This window comes from Ovis canadensis, chromosome 6 (genome assembly GCF_042477335.2).
Source record: "Ovis canadensis isolate MfBH-ARS-UI-01 breed Bighorn chromosome 6, ARS-UI_OviCan_v2, whole genome shotgun sequence".
Taxonomy (NCBI): Eukaryota; Metazoa; Chordata; class Mammalia; order Artiodactyla; family Bovidae; genus Ovis; species Ovis canadensis.
In genome coordinates this window covers 119013573-119029181 of record NC_091250.1, presented here as the reverse complement: position 1 = coordinate 119029181, position 15609 = coordinate 119013573, and the positions used below count along the sequence as shown (strand labels likewise).

Sequence of the window (15609 nt, the reverse complement as noted above, 5' to 3'; positions counted from 1 at the left end):
AATTAAGATCTCACATGCCATGGGAAACTAAGCCTGTGTCCTGCAACAAAGCCTGGGCCAGTGCAGCCAACATTTTTTTAAAAAAGATATATTCAAACAATTGGTCAATAAAATATGGACAAAAGTGATGTGTGTCACACCCTGGCAGAAACTTTAAGAACTAAGCAGAGTTTCATCATTGATCCTATGTATAAAATAGGTAACTACTGAGAACCTGCTGCTACTCAGTGGTGACCCAAATGGGAAGAAAAAAGAGGGAAATATATGTATATGTATAGCTGATTCACTTTGTTGTACAGCACAACCCTGTAAAGCAATTATACTCCAATAAAAATTGATTGAAAAAAAGAACTGAGCATAGTTTGCCATACTTCTTCCTCCTCTTTCTGTGTTGGTCCACCCGAATCCTGGAGTAAAAACAATGCAGAGCAGAATTTCCACAGAGCACAATAAACTTCATGGCAGATAGACGGGAAACTGTGACGGACTTTATTTTGGGGGGCTCCAAAATCACTGCAGATGGTGACTGCAGCCATGAAATTAAAAGACACTTGCCACTTGGAAGAAAAGTTATAACCAACCTAGACAGCATATTAAAAAGGAGAGACATCACTTTGCCCACAAAATCCTGTCTAGTCAAAGCTATGATTTTTCCAGTAGTCATGTATGGATGTTGAGAGTTGGACTATTAAGAAAGCTGAGGGCTGAAGAATTGATGCTTTTGAACTGTGGTGCTGGAGAAGACTCTTGAGAGTCCCTTGGATTGCCAGGAGATCCAACAAGTCCATCCTAAAGGAAATCAGTCCTGAATATTCCACTGGAAGGACTGATGCTGAAGCTGAAACTCCAATACTTTGGCCACCCGATATGAAGAACTAACTCATTGGAAAAGACCCTGATGCTAGGAAAGACTGAAGGCAGGAGGAGAAGGGAATGACAGAGGATGAGATGGTTGGATGGCATCACCAACTCAATGGACATGAATTTGAGTAAACTCCGGGAGTTGGTGATGGACAGGGAGGTCTGGTGCGCTGCAGTCCATGAGGTCTCAAAGAGTTGGACACAAATGAACAACTGAACTGAACTGAACAATCAACGCGGAGTAGGGATGAAAACAAAACATTTGTTGTAGGCCCCTGACTTTCTGAAGTTCTTTTGTTATTTCAGCATAATCTGTCTTGATAGATGTATTTTATGTTTTTGCCTTCCTACTCTTTCTAATCTTCTAGAGCTCCTTTCTACCTAATGATAAAAGAGCCAAATTGCTTAGCCTGACATACAAAATTCACCCAACCCTAACCACTCTTCCTCTTTAGATTTTTTTTTTTTTTGCTTTGAGTTATAAGGAGAAAGATGGCAATTAATCACATTCAGCACATGATATTTAGCAAAATACTTTGCATATTTGCAACTGTCTTACTTTTTAATTACTTCTGTCAGTCAAGCCTCTGCTTAAGACCTAATAAAGGGTGTGACTAAGCCCATGGGTGTGCTGGGCCAGGGGAGGATGGCTACAGCAACATCTGCAAGTATCCATAGTCAGGAATTGACCCCACATCTGAGACATTGGAAAAACCAATTCAACGTCTCAGCACAGTCATCTCATTTCTAAAACAGGCATTTAATATCTACTGGGCTATTATGAAGATAAAATGTAAAACAGAATGTTTAGTGTTAGTCACTCAGTCATATCTGATTCTTTGGGACCCTATAGACTGTAGCCTATCAGGCTCCTCTGTCCATGGAATTCTCAAGGCAAGAATACTGCAGTGAGTAGCCAGTCTCTCCTCCAGGGGAATCTTCCCAACCCAGGGATCGTACTTGGATCTTCTGCACTGCAGGTGGATTCTTTATCGTCTGAGCCACCAGGGAAGCCGTAGGAAAATAGAAAATAGTGATGGAATAAGTAAAGAAAAACTATATTCTCTAATTCAATAAAAAAGTACAAAGATGAGAAAGAAAAATTAACTGAATGAGTTGATAACCAAGACAGAACTGAGAGATCTGAAATGGTTTGGTGTCAGGATATGATGGTAGTGCAGAGGAATGGAGGAAATTCCATAGAAAGAGGTCAGAGACTAAGCCAGAATTGAGAAATGAGTGTGGTTCTCAGAAGTAAGGCCCATAAAGAAATACATTTTAAAAAGTCTGAAAAATACATGGGATGCTATGGACTGAATGATGTCCCCCCCATATTCATATGTTGAAGCCCTAAACCCCAATGTGACTGGATTTGGAGAAATAGCCTTAACAGGTTATTTCAACTAAGGTGAAATGAAGTCAAAGGGTGGGACCCTAATCCAACAGGTCCAGCACCCTCATAAAACATGGAAGGGGTCACAGGGGTGTTTGAGAGTAGAAAAAAAGAAGATAAAGTGAGGACACAATGAGAAGACAGCCATCTACAAGGTAAGGAGAAAAGCGTCAGGAGAAACCAGCCAGGCGGCACCTTGGTCTTGGACTTCCAGCCTCCAAGACGTAAAGAAGGCTGAGCACCAAGGAACTGATGCTTTAGAATTGTGGTGCTGGGAAAGACTCGTGAGAGTCCCTTGGACAGCAAGGAGATCAAACCAGTCCATCCTAAAGGAAATCAACCGTGAACATTCATTGGAAGGACTGTTGTTGAAGTGCCAATGCTTTGGCCACCTGATGTGAAGCGCCAACTCATTGGAAAAGACCCTGATGTTGGGAAAGATTGAAGGTAAAAGGAGAAGGGGGTGCAGAAGATGAAATGGTTAGATAGCATCACCAAGTCAATGGACATGCATTTGAGCAAACTCCAAGAGATAGTGGAGGCAGAGGAGCTTGATAAGCTGCAGTCCATGGGATCACAAAGAGTCAGACACGACCTAGCAACTGAACAATGACAAAGCTTCCCAGCGTGTGTACTTTGTTATGGTGACCCTAGAAAAGTAACACAGGGCATCAGCAAGCAGAAGGTCCTACAGACTAGGTCTCAGCCGAAATAATCATCGACACTGTTTTCACTACATCTTCCCTTCATCCAGACTCACTTCCTACCTGGGACTTTCCACTCTGTGAAATAAAATTCCTATTTTATGGGACGACAAGAAAAATTTAAACATAAACACTTCTTCTCTGCCCTTCGTTCTCCTCTCTCCCTCACAGTGCACTGTGTATCTGATTATACATGGACCAGCCCTCCCCCATCAGCAGGATTACCTGCTCAACCATAAAGAGCGATGTTCTCTTAGCATCAATACAACAACTTCTTTAAAAAATCACATTCCTTCTTGATCTTGTGCAGGGTCACATGAACCACCATGAAGACACTCAGATCTGGAGTAGGTAAACTGTCAGTAATAATGTCATCTGATCAAACTATGAGTCTGTTTGTGCTTATATTTAAAATGGATAACCAACAAGGACCTATTGTATCACACAGGGGACTCTGCTCAGTATTCTGTAATAACCTAAGTGGGAAAAGAATTTGAAAAAGAGTAGATACATGTGTAAACATAACTAAATCATTTTGCTGTATACCTGAATATAACACAGCATTGTTAATAAATTATATTCCAATATAAAATAAATTTTTAAAAATATTATGTCATTTGATGTACAGCCCTCTCTCTCAAAAAACTTATATAACCGTGCTTTGACTTCTAATGGATGGAGCAAGTCTCAGAGCTTGCTGAGCTGTTCTTCCTGGGCTATAATCCTCAAATCTGGCTCTATTGAAATTTTCCTTTTTTTCCTTAGGTCAGCTGATCAATTGTTCATCGACAACTTGTCCAAGGTAACCATGCCCTCTTCTGACAATGAGTGTACTCTTGACCCTTAGGTTCCTAAGACGCAGGAACTATGACATTTCTCTCCTATCACCCAGAGATTTGTGCTGTGTATAACAAAAGGACTTATCTGATGCTTGAGGACTGGTGAATATGTTCCGTGGTCCTTAACCTGAATCAAAGGTTCTTAACTTCAGGGAGGTTCATGGATGAACTTTAGGAGTTTGGCCACAGCTTTCACTAGGGTAAAGGGGAGTCCTAGAATTAAAAGCTTGAAAAACCACCAACTTTGAAAAAACACTTCAAGGGTCTGACTTTTGTTGGAGCCTTCTGACCGAAGCTGATTTTATGTGGGTCAGTTCATATGCAGGAATGTAATAAGCTCCTTTTTATCAAAGTTCTCCCATCACATTTAGATAATGGATAAGTGTCTAAATCCATGCCACAGCTCCATCTGTTAGCGTGGTATTGGAGTAGGCTTATTGTCCTCAGCTTCATGAGCTGTAAACTATTTTAGAAACAACAATTTTAGAAACAATTAGTTTGGATATCTGCCCATAAACATTTCCAAAATAAAGTCATACTTAGATACTGTGGATTCAAGGTTAAAAATACACACATTCTCTCTTTTCTCTGTTATCTAATTGTAAGAAATGCAATGGGTCTTTTTAATCACTTAGATTAATAAGACCTAGAGCAAAATCCTGTATAACTGACAGTCAAAATTCTCAAGCTTTGCCACCTACAAATTCCTTAGGTACATATTTACATTTGAGAGATAAATCCAGTTTACTCTAACCAAGTTATTTGTTATGTTAACAGATTTCTGTAGGAAATTTTATTAGGATCATTTTGTAAAAACATAAAATATCAATTTTAATATTAGAAAAAATACTTTTCTTGGTCAAATCTTTTCCCCACAGCCCTCCAGCTGAAACTTTCCCTACGTTCTCAATGAATTGATATAATTACCTGAAACCAATCTCATGAAGACATGTCAGACAAACGGGGAATGTTGTTATAAGAAGTTAACACTTTAGGTCCCAGAGAAAATTTTCTTTAGCCTTTCCAGGTAAAATCTTCGGTAAAGCTCGTGCTTCAGTAACGCTTGTCCTATGTACCCTGTAGGGCTTCCCAGGTGGCGCTAGTGGTAAAGAACCTGCCTGCCAATGAATTAAGAGACATGGTTCCTTCCCTGGGTTGGAAAGATCCCCTGGAGGAGGGAATGGCCACCCACTCTGGTATCCTTGCCTGGAGAGATATCCCGTGGACAGAGGAGCCTGGAGGGCTACAGTCCATGGGGTCGCAAGAGTTGGACATGACTGAGGTGACTTAGCTCACACACGCGTACCCTGGAAGAGTCCCACCACACCTGAGGTCCTCAGAGCCTTTGAAGAAACGGTGCCCATGTCTCCCACACTTCTCAGACCCAGATGTGTGAAGAGGCAGAGGAGAACCAGAGTTTAACACAGCCCACCCCTTTGATCCTTCTCTGAGGAGACTGCTCACACCCCAGACCTTGGCTAAGGAAAAACATCCCATTGTCTGAGGCAAAAGGACATCACGTCATTTCATCCTGCGCCTGGCAAGGCAGTTTGGAACAAGCGATCCTGATTGCAGAGACATTGAGACAGTTCCCAGCTGCACCGTGACTTGTTTGCAGTTCCTAGGCAACTTGCCCAGTTTCCTCTGCTCCCAAATTTTCCCAACTGCAAAACTGAGATAATTCTTATTACCTTTCTCTTGCAGTGATCTGAAAAATAAATAGGGCCAATGTTTCTAAAGTGACTAAAGACAATTGTCTGAGGGCGTATTTGCCTAGAATTACAGGTGGGGTTTTTCTTTCTTTTTGATAATGTTGTTTGCCTTTTGTGCCAATTTTGGCATAAACGTAGTAAAATTTAAAGCTACTTTAAACTCTGACCTACCTAATGTTAATGGAACGTTCACATTATGCCAAACACTGTGCTAGGCACATGGAGAAAACACAGAGACATGTTCCCACCCTCAGGGACCTCGCAGCTCATGGAGAAGGAAGTGTTAGAGCCTAGATATTGAGTAGCGTCAGTCAGCAAGGTAGCTGGGTTGGAATCCTGCTCCACATTCTACAAGCTAGAGACCCTGGAAAAGTCACTCAGTTTCACCAAGCTCCCGTCTCCTTGTGTAAAGCATAATCACTAACATTTGAGGGTCTATTGGGTGGCAAGAGGTATTTACCTACTTAGGATGTAGAACAGCCATCTGAGATGGACACTATTATTATCTCCTTATCTGTATGCCCATCTTATAGATAAGGATTCTGAATCATAGAGACTTTATTTGACTCATCCCAGGTCATACACAGTTAGGAACCAATGTGCAAACCCACGTGGTGTGGCCTCAAACGTGCAGACTTTCCCACCAAACCACACTATCATCGAACAGACGTGATGGTCACTTCATGTAGACTGGGCAGGATCAACTGAGACGGATGCATAAAGAACTGTTAACCAATGTCTGACACATAACAAATGTTCAATAAACGCAGAAGTTGCAGTGGAAGAGATGAAACACATATGGAAGTAATGGAAATGGTAAGTCTATTTCATGGGAAAGCTCCCTCTTACAGATCAATCATTATACAGGGGGTTATGGTAGGGAGTTCTGTTGTGGAAAGAAGGGTTTATGAACTGCAACATTTCTGGATCAACATATAAGTGATCCAGACAATGAAGGAATAGTGCTTCATATATATGTAAATTTCTGAAGGTCATCTTTTGAAAAGGTTAAAGTACCTGCAATATCCTGCTGTTACTAAATTCAGACGCATTCGTGAGAACAGTTTTTGCACAGGAGACGTAAAAAATGCATCTACTACGATTATTCTTTCCCCTTCCTTAACCCCCATCCCCCCTCCAAGTTCCTTTAGGAAGAAACCACAGCATGGAGTCTCTTTTCAGTCTCTTTTAAAATTAAAAAACTCCCAAAAAGAGATCCTGCTTGTAAAACCTTTTAGAGTTGTTTGAAAAAGAGAAGGGGGGGGGGGGGGGGGGGGAAAGGCGCATAAGGAGCCAAGTGCTTATATTCTGGCCAAGTTATGAGCCTCTGAGAACAAGAGCTTGAGGGGAGGACAGTTAACCCCATTCTCTCGGGCAGAGTGAGCTCCTTCCCGCGGGTCTGCACTGCCTGTGACGCTCAGCGCACCCTCACCCTCCTCGGGAGAGGCTGGACCGCCGGAGAACTGCGGGAATCCGCAACAACAAAAAAAAACGATGACAGTCTGAAATACGTCCCAGTGCCAACCTCCGAATTCGTCTGTCACCTCAGACCCTGACGAGCTGACAGAGCAGCAGAATTTCAACTCCAATAGACCTGAATGTGTTTCTGGGCAAAGAAGCAGAGCTAAACAAGGAGAGAGATTTAAAGAACATTGGGCATTTGTCAAACTTATTTCCAGGCTGTGTGCAAAGACAGGATTCAGCTGCAATTTTCTCCCACGGCTCTGGGTCCAGCCACCTACCTGAAGGTAAATTTTAAGAAGTTTACTGTATTGGCTTAATTGTATTTGTTAACCTAGTTTGCATGATCAGATAGAGAGGTCTAATATTTTTGCCTAATACAAAGCCACTCGTTAACAACAACAATGAAAAAAAAAATCCTTTTGCATGATTTACAGAAAAACTACTTACTAGGGAATTTTAACACTAGAAGTCATGTTTCCTTTCCTTCCCCATGGTTAAAGAGCAAATACTAATAAATGATGCTTACAAATGTAAAAATATTGTTGGCCAGACTAGCATTCAGATCTTGGTGAAGTCTGAAATCCTGAAATGTGTTTTGCAGAAATACTTGACTAACTGTATTAAATAAACCAAAAGAAAAGTGGTTGTTAAAAATAAACTTTCAAATCAAAGTAATTTGGGTGTTTTCCCTGTTTAAATTATCTAAAGTTATTCAGTCATCACCACTTTCCCAGTCTTTTACCTAATAGCAATGTAGAAATGGAACATTTTGCTTCTCCAAAAGATAAGAAAATTTCTATAGTATTATATTCATCTTTGATCGCTTCTTTAGTTATTGTGAATATTTTTTTTCCTGATTCCCTTTTAGAGTTTTCTGACTCATTGTCTCTTGTCTCCTTCCATTATTTTTTTAGGATGCATACTCACATACACAAAATTCCTAATTCCTAATAATGTTTTATTTAGGAAGAGATAAAAGGGGAAGGGAATCAAAGAGCTAAAAAATTATCATAACTCCTATATTGTGAGGTACCTTCATTTCTGACTCTGTCTTCTAAAATAAAACAATAATGCAAGCCATGCTTCCTCATTCCTCCTGGGAATTAGAGGTCGCCCTGCAGGAGAAAGCCGTGCTTTCAACTGCAGATCAACGCTGTTGATCTATAACCAAGAGGTCTTGCGGAGAGTGTATCCCTTTCGAACTGCCATTAATCTGCAAAGAGGTTAAATATGTCACCTTGGCATTATATCCGAGCTCCCCTCTGGCCCAGGGCCTAAGTACACTGAATAGAAATGTTCACTTGGTCCAACTCAGCAGAAATCTTCTTTTTTATTCTCCCCTTTCTCATGGATATCAGTCTTTTTCAGTTCACAGCTTATTCAGCTCAGCCCTGATGGTTATGACTATCATTCACTATGACTATTTAAAAAAAAGGACACCCCTTTCAGGAAATATTTAAGTTTATATTTCTGTCCATTCAGTAAGAGCCAGCAAAGCACAGAAGTCTGTTTCATCTACTGACCATCCAGTGCTGCTTTCCACATTTTGGAAAAGAATATATATATGTTATTAATCAATCTTGTTTATTTTCTTTCAGGGAATTTTTGTACAGCCATTTAGCAATTCAAGTCCTGGGCTTTCTTTTCCAGATCCTTTGGTGTTTAATCCCCAATAGGCACTCAGGCACAGTTTTACTTATCAACTAAGTAAAAATAATAAATAGTGATGACAGAAATGAAATGAATAGTGATGTGTCTAGACAGTTTCAAACATTTTTCATTTCATTTCCTCTCAACTGCTTATTTTTATTCAATTGATCTGTAATATAAAACATTGCTATCTTATTTAAATTTAGCACAAGGTCCAGAATGTGTATTGAATCTTTTTCCCCCAAGAATATAAGTGACTAATTTTCAGACTCCACATATCATTTTGGAACAACCTCTAGTGAAGGAGAAGGAAGCCCCAAAAATTCAGAGGAACTTCCCCTGTAGGCCTGGATGTCCAATTAGGCTAGGAACTGGTTCACACAAGGCCCACAGAGCATCTTCTCCCAAGGGCTGTGCTTGCAATGGTGGTACCACCTGAGGCTAGCCTGATTTTTATCTTGGGCATTAAAAAATGGTCAGAAGTCTGGGGAATAGAGTGTGTGGTATGGTCTTGACTGATTGTAGGGAGATAGTGTAATAAAGTGAGTAAGATCATGGGCTCTTTAAACATACAGATCTGGTTTACATCTGGCCTTTACCAGGGTCTGTGACTTTGTGAAAATAACTGTTTGATCCTCAGTGCCCTCATTTGTGGAAATCGGGATCTTAAAATTAGTTACTGCCTTAGCAATCTGTTGTGAGAATTGAGAGGAAGTTAGCTATGCCTGATATATTTGAATCAATCTATCGATCATAGCTAATATGAATGGAACTCTGTAGAAAGGAAATTTACTCTAGCTTTTCCCTCAGGGTTTCTTCCTTGTAGTTACACACTTGCTGTAAAATAAAATGTCAATGCCAGGTCTATGCCTAGAAGAGTAGGTAGATCATGGGTTTCAGTGTCTTACATGCCTGAGTTTAAATCCTGACTTCTGCCTCTTACAGGCTATGCGAGCTTGTGGGGTCACATCACACCTTCTGGACTGAATTTACCCATCTATTAAGCAAATAGTGATAATAATGCTTACACTAGGGTGGTTGTAGAATTTAAATAAGGTGTTTTTTTTTAATGTCAGGTACCTCACCTGGCAGAATACTAGACACAGAGTGAAGAAGTTTTTAATTCATTTTTATTGAAACATAGTTGCTTTGCAATGCTGTGTTAGCTTCTCCCGCATAGCAAAAGAAATCAACCGTATGCATACATATATCCCCTCCTTTCAGATTTTCCTTCTATTCAGGTCACCGCAGTGTGCTAAGTAGAGTTCCCTGTGCTATATAGTATGTCCCCATCAATTGTCTGTTTTATACGTAATATCAATATTGTATACGGGTCAACCCCAATCTAGTGAGAAAGTGTTTGATTACACACTTGGAATAATTTTTCTTGCAGTAAAATTGGGGGTCAAGAAAAAAATATTCTTTGAATTTTCTTTTGATTCAAGGAAATGGAAAAATAAATAAATCTGACCCCTAGTGAATTCCCTTGGGTGTATGTGGGTGGGTGGGGGGAGAAGCTCAGCATAAAGTATTACTGCTTTACCAATTAGTTGCTTCATAATGGCCAAGTCAAGTGAAACCAAAGTGAGCTTTCTGTTTCAGATTGCTGTTAAGAGGGGTGAGACGAAATGGGGCTTTGTGTTCAAATCTGTTTTATTGGCTACTTGGACAGGAGAGAAGGCCCCAACATTTCTCCTTTCTTATCTTTTCTAAAGGCAAGAATAGGAGTTTTGACTTGCTCTTGGGGTTGTTTTTTTTTTTTTTTTTTCCTTGCTCTCTCTAACTGAAATTCACACGCCAGGGTCTGGGTTTTGTTTTTTGTTTTTGTAAACCTCTCCCCTATGTTCCTAGGACCGAAATGTCAGCTGCTTTTTCTGGCTACATGCAGCAGGAGCCTCCTGTCGTCATAGCAATGAAAGCGTATAGAGAGACTCGAGTTTCACAACCCTCTCTGTGAAATCACTCTTAGTCGGCTTTAAAAAGCCTTCTTTAGAAATGGAGCCTCCCGTCCTGGCTTCTTTCCTTCCTATTATGCAACCAACTTATGTACACCAGTGGCAGTAGCCAAACATTTCCTTTAAAGAGTCAATGAATGGATGTAAAGACAATGAACAAGAAAGTTACTAAATGGTGACCATTTTACTGTGGAGTGCAGGGAACAACCACCGGGAAGGCCAAGGAGGAAAAAAAAAAGCAAGGAAAAAAAAAAGCAAGGACCTCACTTTCTAGCACAGGCTGCACATCCCACAATAGAGCCATTTTCCGAGTTCCCACTACCTCCTCCCAGCTTCATCATGAGCTTATCCAAATGGTTATCAATCAAGGGGATACAGGGGCAGGTTTCCTGGAATCCTGGCACTCAGACTCTCCAGATTTTTATCGTCTCCACTCTTCACCTCATCCTCCCATATATAAAAGAAAGATAATAGTGGTCATAAATTTGTCATGGGAATTGAATGAGCTACTGTGTGTAAGACTCTTATTACAGATTCTGACCAGTGGTAAAGGTTGGCTGTGAAGCTCACCAAGCCTCAGTTTCCCCTGCATCTTAAATGGGAATAACAGCTAACATAGATTGTTGTAGGGTTCACTGAAACAATGGATGGAAGTGCTCAAGGAGTCATAGCTCTTTTAATACTCTTCTCATTAGGTCTAACTCTGATAAGAATGACCTTTTTGAACCTTGAATCTCCCAGTAAGTAAACTATAATGAAAACAGGCCTCAGAATTGTCACTGTATAAACATGAACCCTTGAGTATCTTAAGAGAATAAAAGGGAATAATTGAGGATTTTTACATTTATAAAGAGTAAATAAAAATTCTTCTCATCTTAATTAATGCTAGGGCAAAAGGTATCAAAGCATTTTATCTTTCATTAAAATGCCTTTTTTTTTTTTTTTTTAGTTTCTGGCAGAGCAGTGGTTAAACTTGTGCTTCCACCACAGAGGGCACTGGTTTGATCCCTGGTCAGGGAACTAAGATCCTGCTTGCCACACAGTGCAGCCAAAAAAGAAAAAGAAAATTCCATTTTAGTTTCCTCAGTGTTGAAATATTACTTATTTCTTCAGGTCATGAAACAAATATTTTTATCTTACATCTCAAATGGCTAATATGATGGCATCACCAAATCAATGAGCATGAGTTTGAGCAGACTCCAGGAGACAGTGAAGGACAGTGAAGGAAGCCTGGTGTACTATAGTCCATGGGGTCACAAAGAGTTGCACACAGCTGAACGAATGAACAACAATTCTGTGTGAAATGCCTGGAATACTATAGGTGCAAACAGAGAAGTGTTGTGTTCTTGTAGCACTTACTATGTAGTTAGGCAAACAGGCATTAATCAAATCATCACGGTAATAAAAAGTGGAAAAATATATATTTTTGTTAAGAACATGTGTGTGTGTGTGTGTAATTGAATCACTTTGCTGTACAGCAGAAATTAACACAAAATTGTAAATCAACTAGATTTTGATAATTTTTTTAAGAAAGTACCTTTGCCCAAACATAAAGTGGCCTCAAACAAAAAGTCATCTTCGTTTTTCTAATGAAAAGATCCTCAGGCAAAGTCTTTGGCCGGCCTAAGTGCACAGACGGATAATATATTGTAATGTATACTTAGGACACTTACTCCATTGTTACAAATACATTAAGTCTCATATCATTTTAAATATTTTATGCTTCTAAAAATACTTTTTACCATTCTTCTATTTCCTGAAACGACGTTGTTAAAACTCTCTCTGTGCATCTTTAGATCATTGTGTTCACCGGATCCAGTCTGTAATTATCTAATAGAGAACAGTGCATCATCCATCTTCCGCAAGTCACTTCTCAGAAATCTGCTGATGCTGCAGATTTGAGCCCCAGGCATAAATTCTCATCCTCTGGTTATGATCTCTACATTTAATTACCTGCTATATGACTTTTTTCCAGTGCTCTTTAAAAGGCTTATTTAAAACCACCTGAGTCTATAAAGTGTGGTTTTCTAAAACTGTGTGATTCCAACACTTGCAAAAATGAAGTCATGCCTCAGGAATAATTACCAAATCTGCTTTAAATATCTTCATCTCTTTTTTTCTTGTCCAGGTGACCTTCTTAAGATCAAAAATAAGCCTTGCTTTAGATCATTTCAGGCTGTTTGCCTGAAATGGTACTCTGTTGTTGAAAATGAAATAACTGAGACCATGACCTTTCATGTAGGAGACATCAGAAGTACTAGAATATAAGGCAAATCCCTCTTTTCTATGGCTTGATCTGGGGTGGGGGGAGTTTGCATTATATGGAGCATGAATTGTGTATAATTATATGCTGATTGATAAGTGTTAAGAAGGCAAAACACCTTTGTTCTAAGAATGTATATAAGGAACCTGACCTTCACTCAAGGTCAGTGATGGCTTCCCTTGATCCAAGGCTAAACAAAGATTAACTCTATGAGAACTGTGTGTGCTGGGCAGTGGTGGTTGGGGCAAGTGGGTGCTGGCAAGAGAATTCTGAGTGTGTCAATACTTTGTGCAAGGACCCTGTAGCAGGAGGGATCATGGTATATTTGAGGAACAGAGAGAAGGCCAGCTCTTGTGAGAGGAAGGAGCAAGGCAGTGGGAGACATGAAGTGTAAGCAGGTCCCCATAACACCCTCTTCCCTAAGTACTAAAAGTATTTATCCTCTGCTTGAGTCATGTTTAATATTCAATTCTGGTTAGAATTGAAGATCCAATGGGTATGAACTGTATCCATCCCTGCCTAGACTTGCATAGTTGTTGTTTTTGTTCAGTAGCTTGGTTGTGTCCCACGCTTTGCGACCCCATGGACTGCACAATGCCATGCTTTCTTGTCCTTCACTGTCTCCCAGAGCTTGCTCAAACTCATATTCTTTGAGTTGATGAGTCAATGAGCTCCAACCATCTCATCCTCTGTCACCCTTTTCTCCTCCTGCCTTCAATCTTTCCCAGCATCAGTGTCTTTTCCAGAGAGTCAGCTCTTCGCATCAGGTGGCCAAAATATTGGAGCTTCAGTTTCAGCACCAGTCCTTCCAGTGAATATTCAGGGTTGATTTCCTTTAGGATTGACTGGTTTGATCTCCTTGCAGTCCAAGGGATTCTCAAGAGTCTTCTCCAGCACCACATTTTGAAAGTATCAATTCTTCAGTGCTCAGCCTTCTTTATGGTCCAACTCTTACATCTGTATGGACTACTGGAAAAACCACAGATTTAAATATATGGACCTTTGTCGGCAAAGTGATGCAGGTTCAGTTAGTCAAGATGACAGGCAGGTGAAGGTCATACCCTTAGAAAGGTCTGCATCTGTGAATCTGAGTGTATCATACACTGGAAGGGCTGGAACACTTTGATATCAAATGGTGATTCAGCAGAGATCTCGAAATAGAAAGCCATCTTTCTTAATCCTTCAGATTACTGTAACACCCAGATACAGAGCTCTCCCAAGAGATTCACTAATATTTTAAAAGCCCTGAAGCAACAGAGTTAACTCTGGATCAGGTAACAACGTGTATACCTTAGCCAAAATGTGACTAAGGGATTTGCTCTCTGATAATCTGGCTATGTGTAAAGGCAAGGTGGAGGAGAATGTTCTGCTTGAGTCTGATTATGAAATATCTATAATAATCATTTTGGTCACTCCATTTCCTTGAAGGGAAATTTTTCCATAGCTGTAATAATTTCTTAAAATAGCAGCCTACAGTCTTCCCCTGATATAAACAAACTTCACCAAAGATACCTGGCCTTATTTGGAAGCGTGGACATACATACTCTGGGAAAGATACTAACAGTAAGAAGAAAAGTGAAGTAACAGGGAAAATGGTCAGTGCAAACCTCTCCTTTTTCTAGGGCATATGTTATGTTGCGTTCAGTTCTTCTTACTTCCAATGAGGCAAGATGATCGGATCAAGTAGTCATCATCTGCCTTGAAAACCGAAAATGGTAAAGGAAGTTTCCTAGGTCTCAAAGAAAAGGAGTAGGACTTATAAGTTTGGCTGAGGCTGCCAATGAAGGAACCAACAATGGTAGAGTATATACTGGCTGCCTGAGGAACTCGAGTCAACATGAGAATTCAATTAGAAAAACTTGAAAGGATAACTGCCAGAATTAAGATTTCCAAGGAGTCGACGTAGCCAACACAAGAGATGGAAAAGAGTAGACTCCAAGCCCGTTCCTGACTTTAAAGGCATGGAAGGCCATGTTTCCATTCCAGTTCAGTGGTCAGACAGCTTGTCAACGCTTAGGAGAAAAAGGAAGAGCAGAGAGATAAGAAGAGAGAAGAGATATAGCAAGATACGGAGTATCCCATGAAGATAGATGGTTGGAGTAAGTAGATTTATATGGCAAGGCAACAGCAGAACTTTAAAAATAAAATGTGACATTTAAAATGTAAATTTAAACTCATGTTCTTTTTTAAAAAAACATCTATAGGAACTGAAAATAAATCAAATACAGTACCTACTCTGACCCAATCTTATTCCAATTTAGACTTCTAGAAAATATTATGGAAACTGAAATGGAACCAATACAAATAAGAACTCAAAATGAACCACAGTGCCCAAAATGTTTTCTGGTTGTTTGTGTAAATTCTGTCTAAATCTAGATGGAGAATGCCAAATTCTACAATATGCCAAACTTTAGGTGCTCTTGCCTTCTCTAGGAGCTAGAAGTTTTAGGAAACCAAGAGACAGAGAGACAAAGAGTCAGAGGGCTTCATTCGGAGGAATGTCCTATGTTTCCTACCAAATGCCAAGCAATATTTAGCTATCACTTGCACTGCTTTCTACCCTCAACCTGAAGGACCACACACTTAGTCTTGGAGACCAGAGCTGAGATTACTCCATCAGAGGTCAAGGGTGGCTGACACCCACATGGCCCATTCTACCCATTCCTTTCAGACCAGTCCCTGCAGGCTTGGCTGGACTACCCTTCTAGCTAGAAGGAAGATTATTCAGACCCTTTGCTTTTTTTTTCCAGTGACAGAACTCATAGACC

The 15609-nt window shown here is 40.1% G+C and overlaps 1 protein-coding gene across 1 annotated transcript in view; it reads left to right on the top strand.

The window, feature by feature from the left end:
• Positions 1-6255: 6255 nt before the first annotated feature.
• SPARCL1 (SPARC like 1) overlaps positions 6256-15609 on the top strand; it is a 51685-nt gene continuing 42331 nt past the window's right edge. Inside the window, exon 1 of the mRNA XM_069594683.1 lies at positions 6256-7257. The gene's annotated coding sequence lies outside the window, so the exon portion shown is untranslated. The remainder of the gene's footprint in view (positions 7258-15609) is intronic.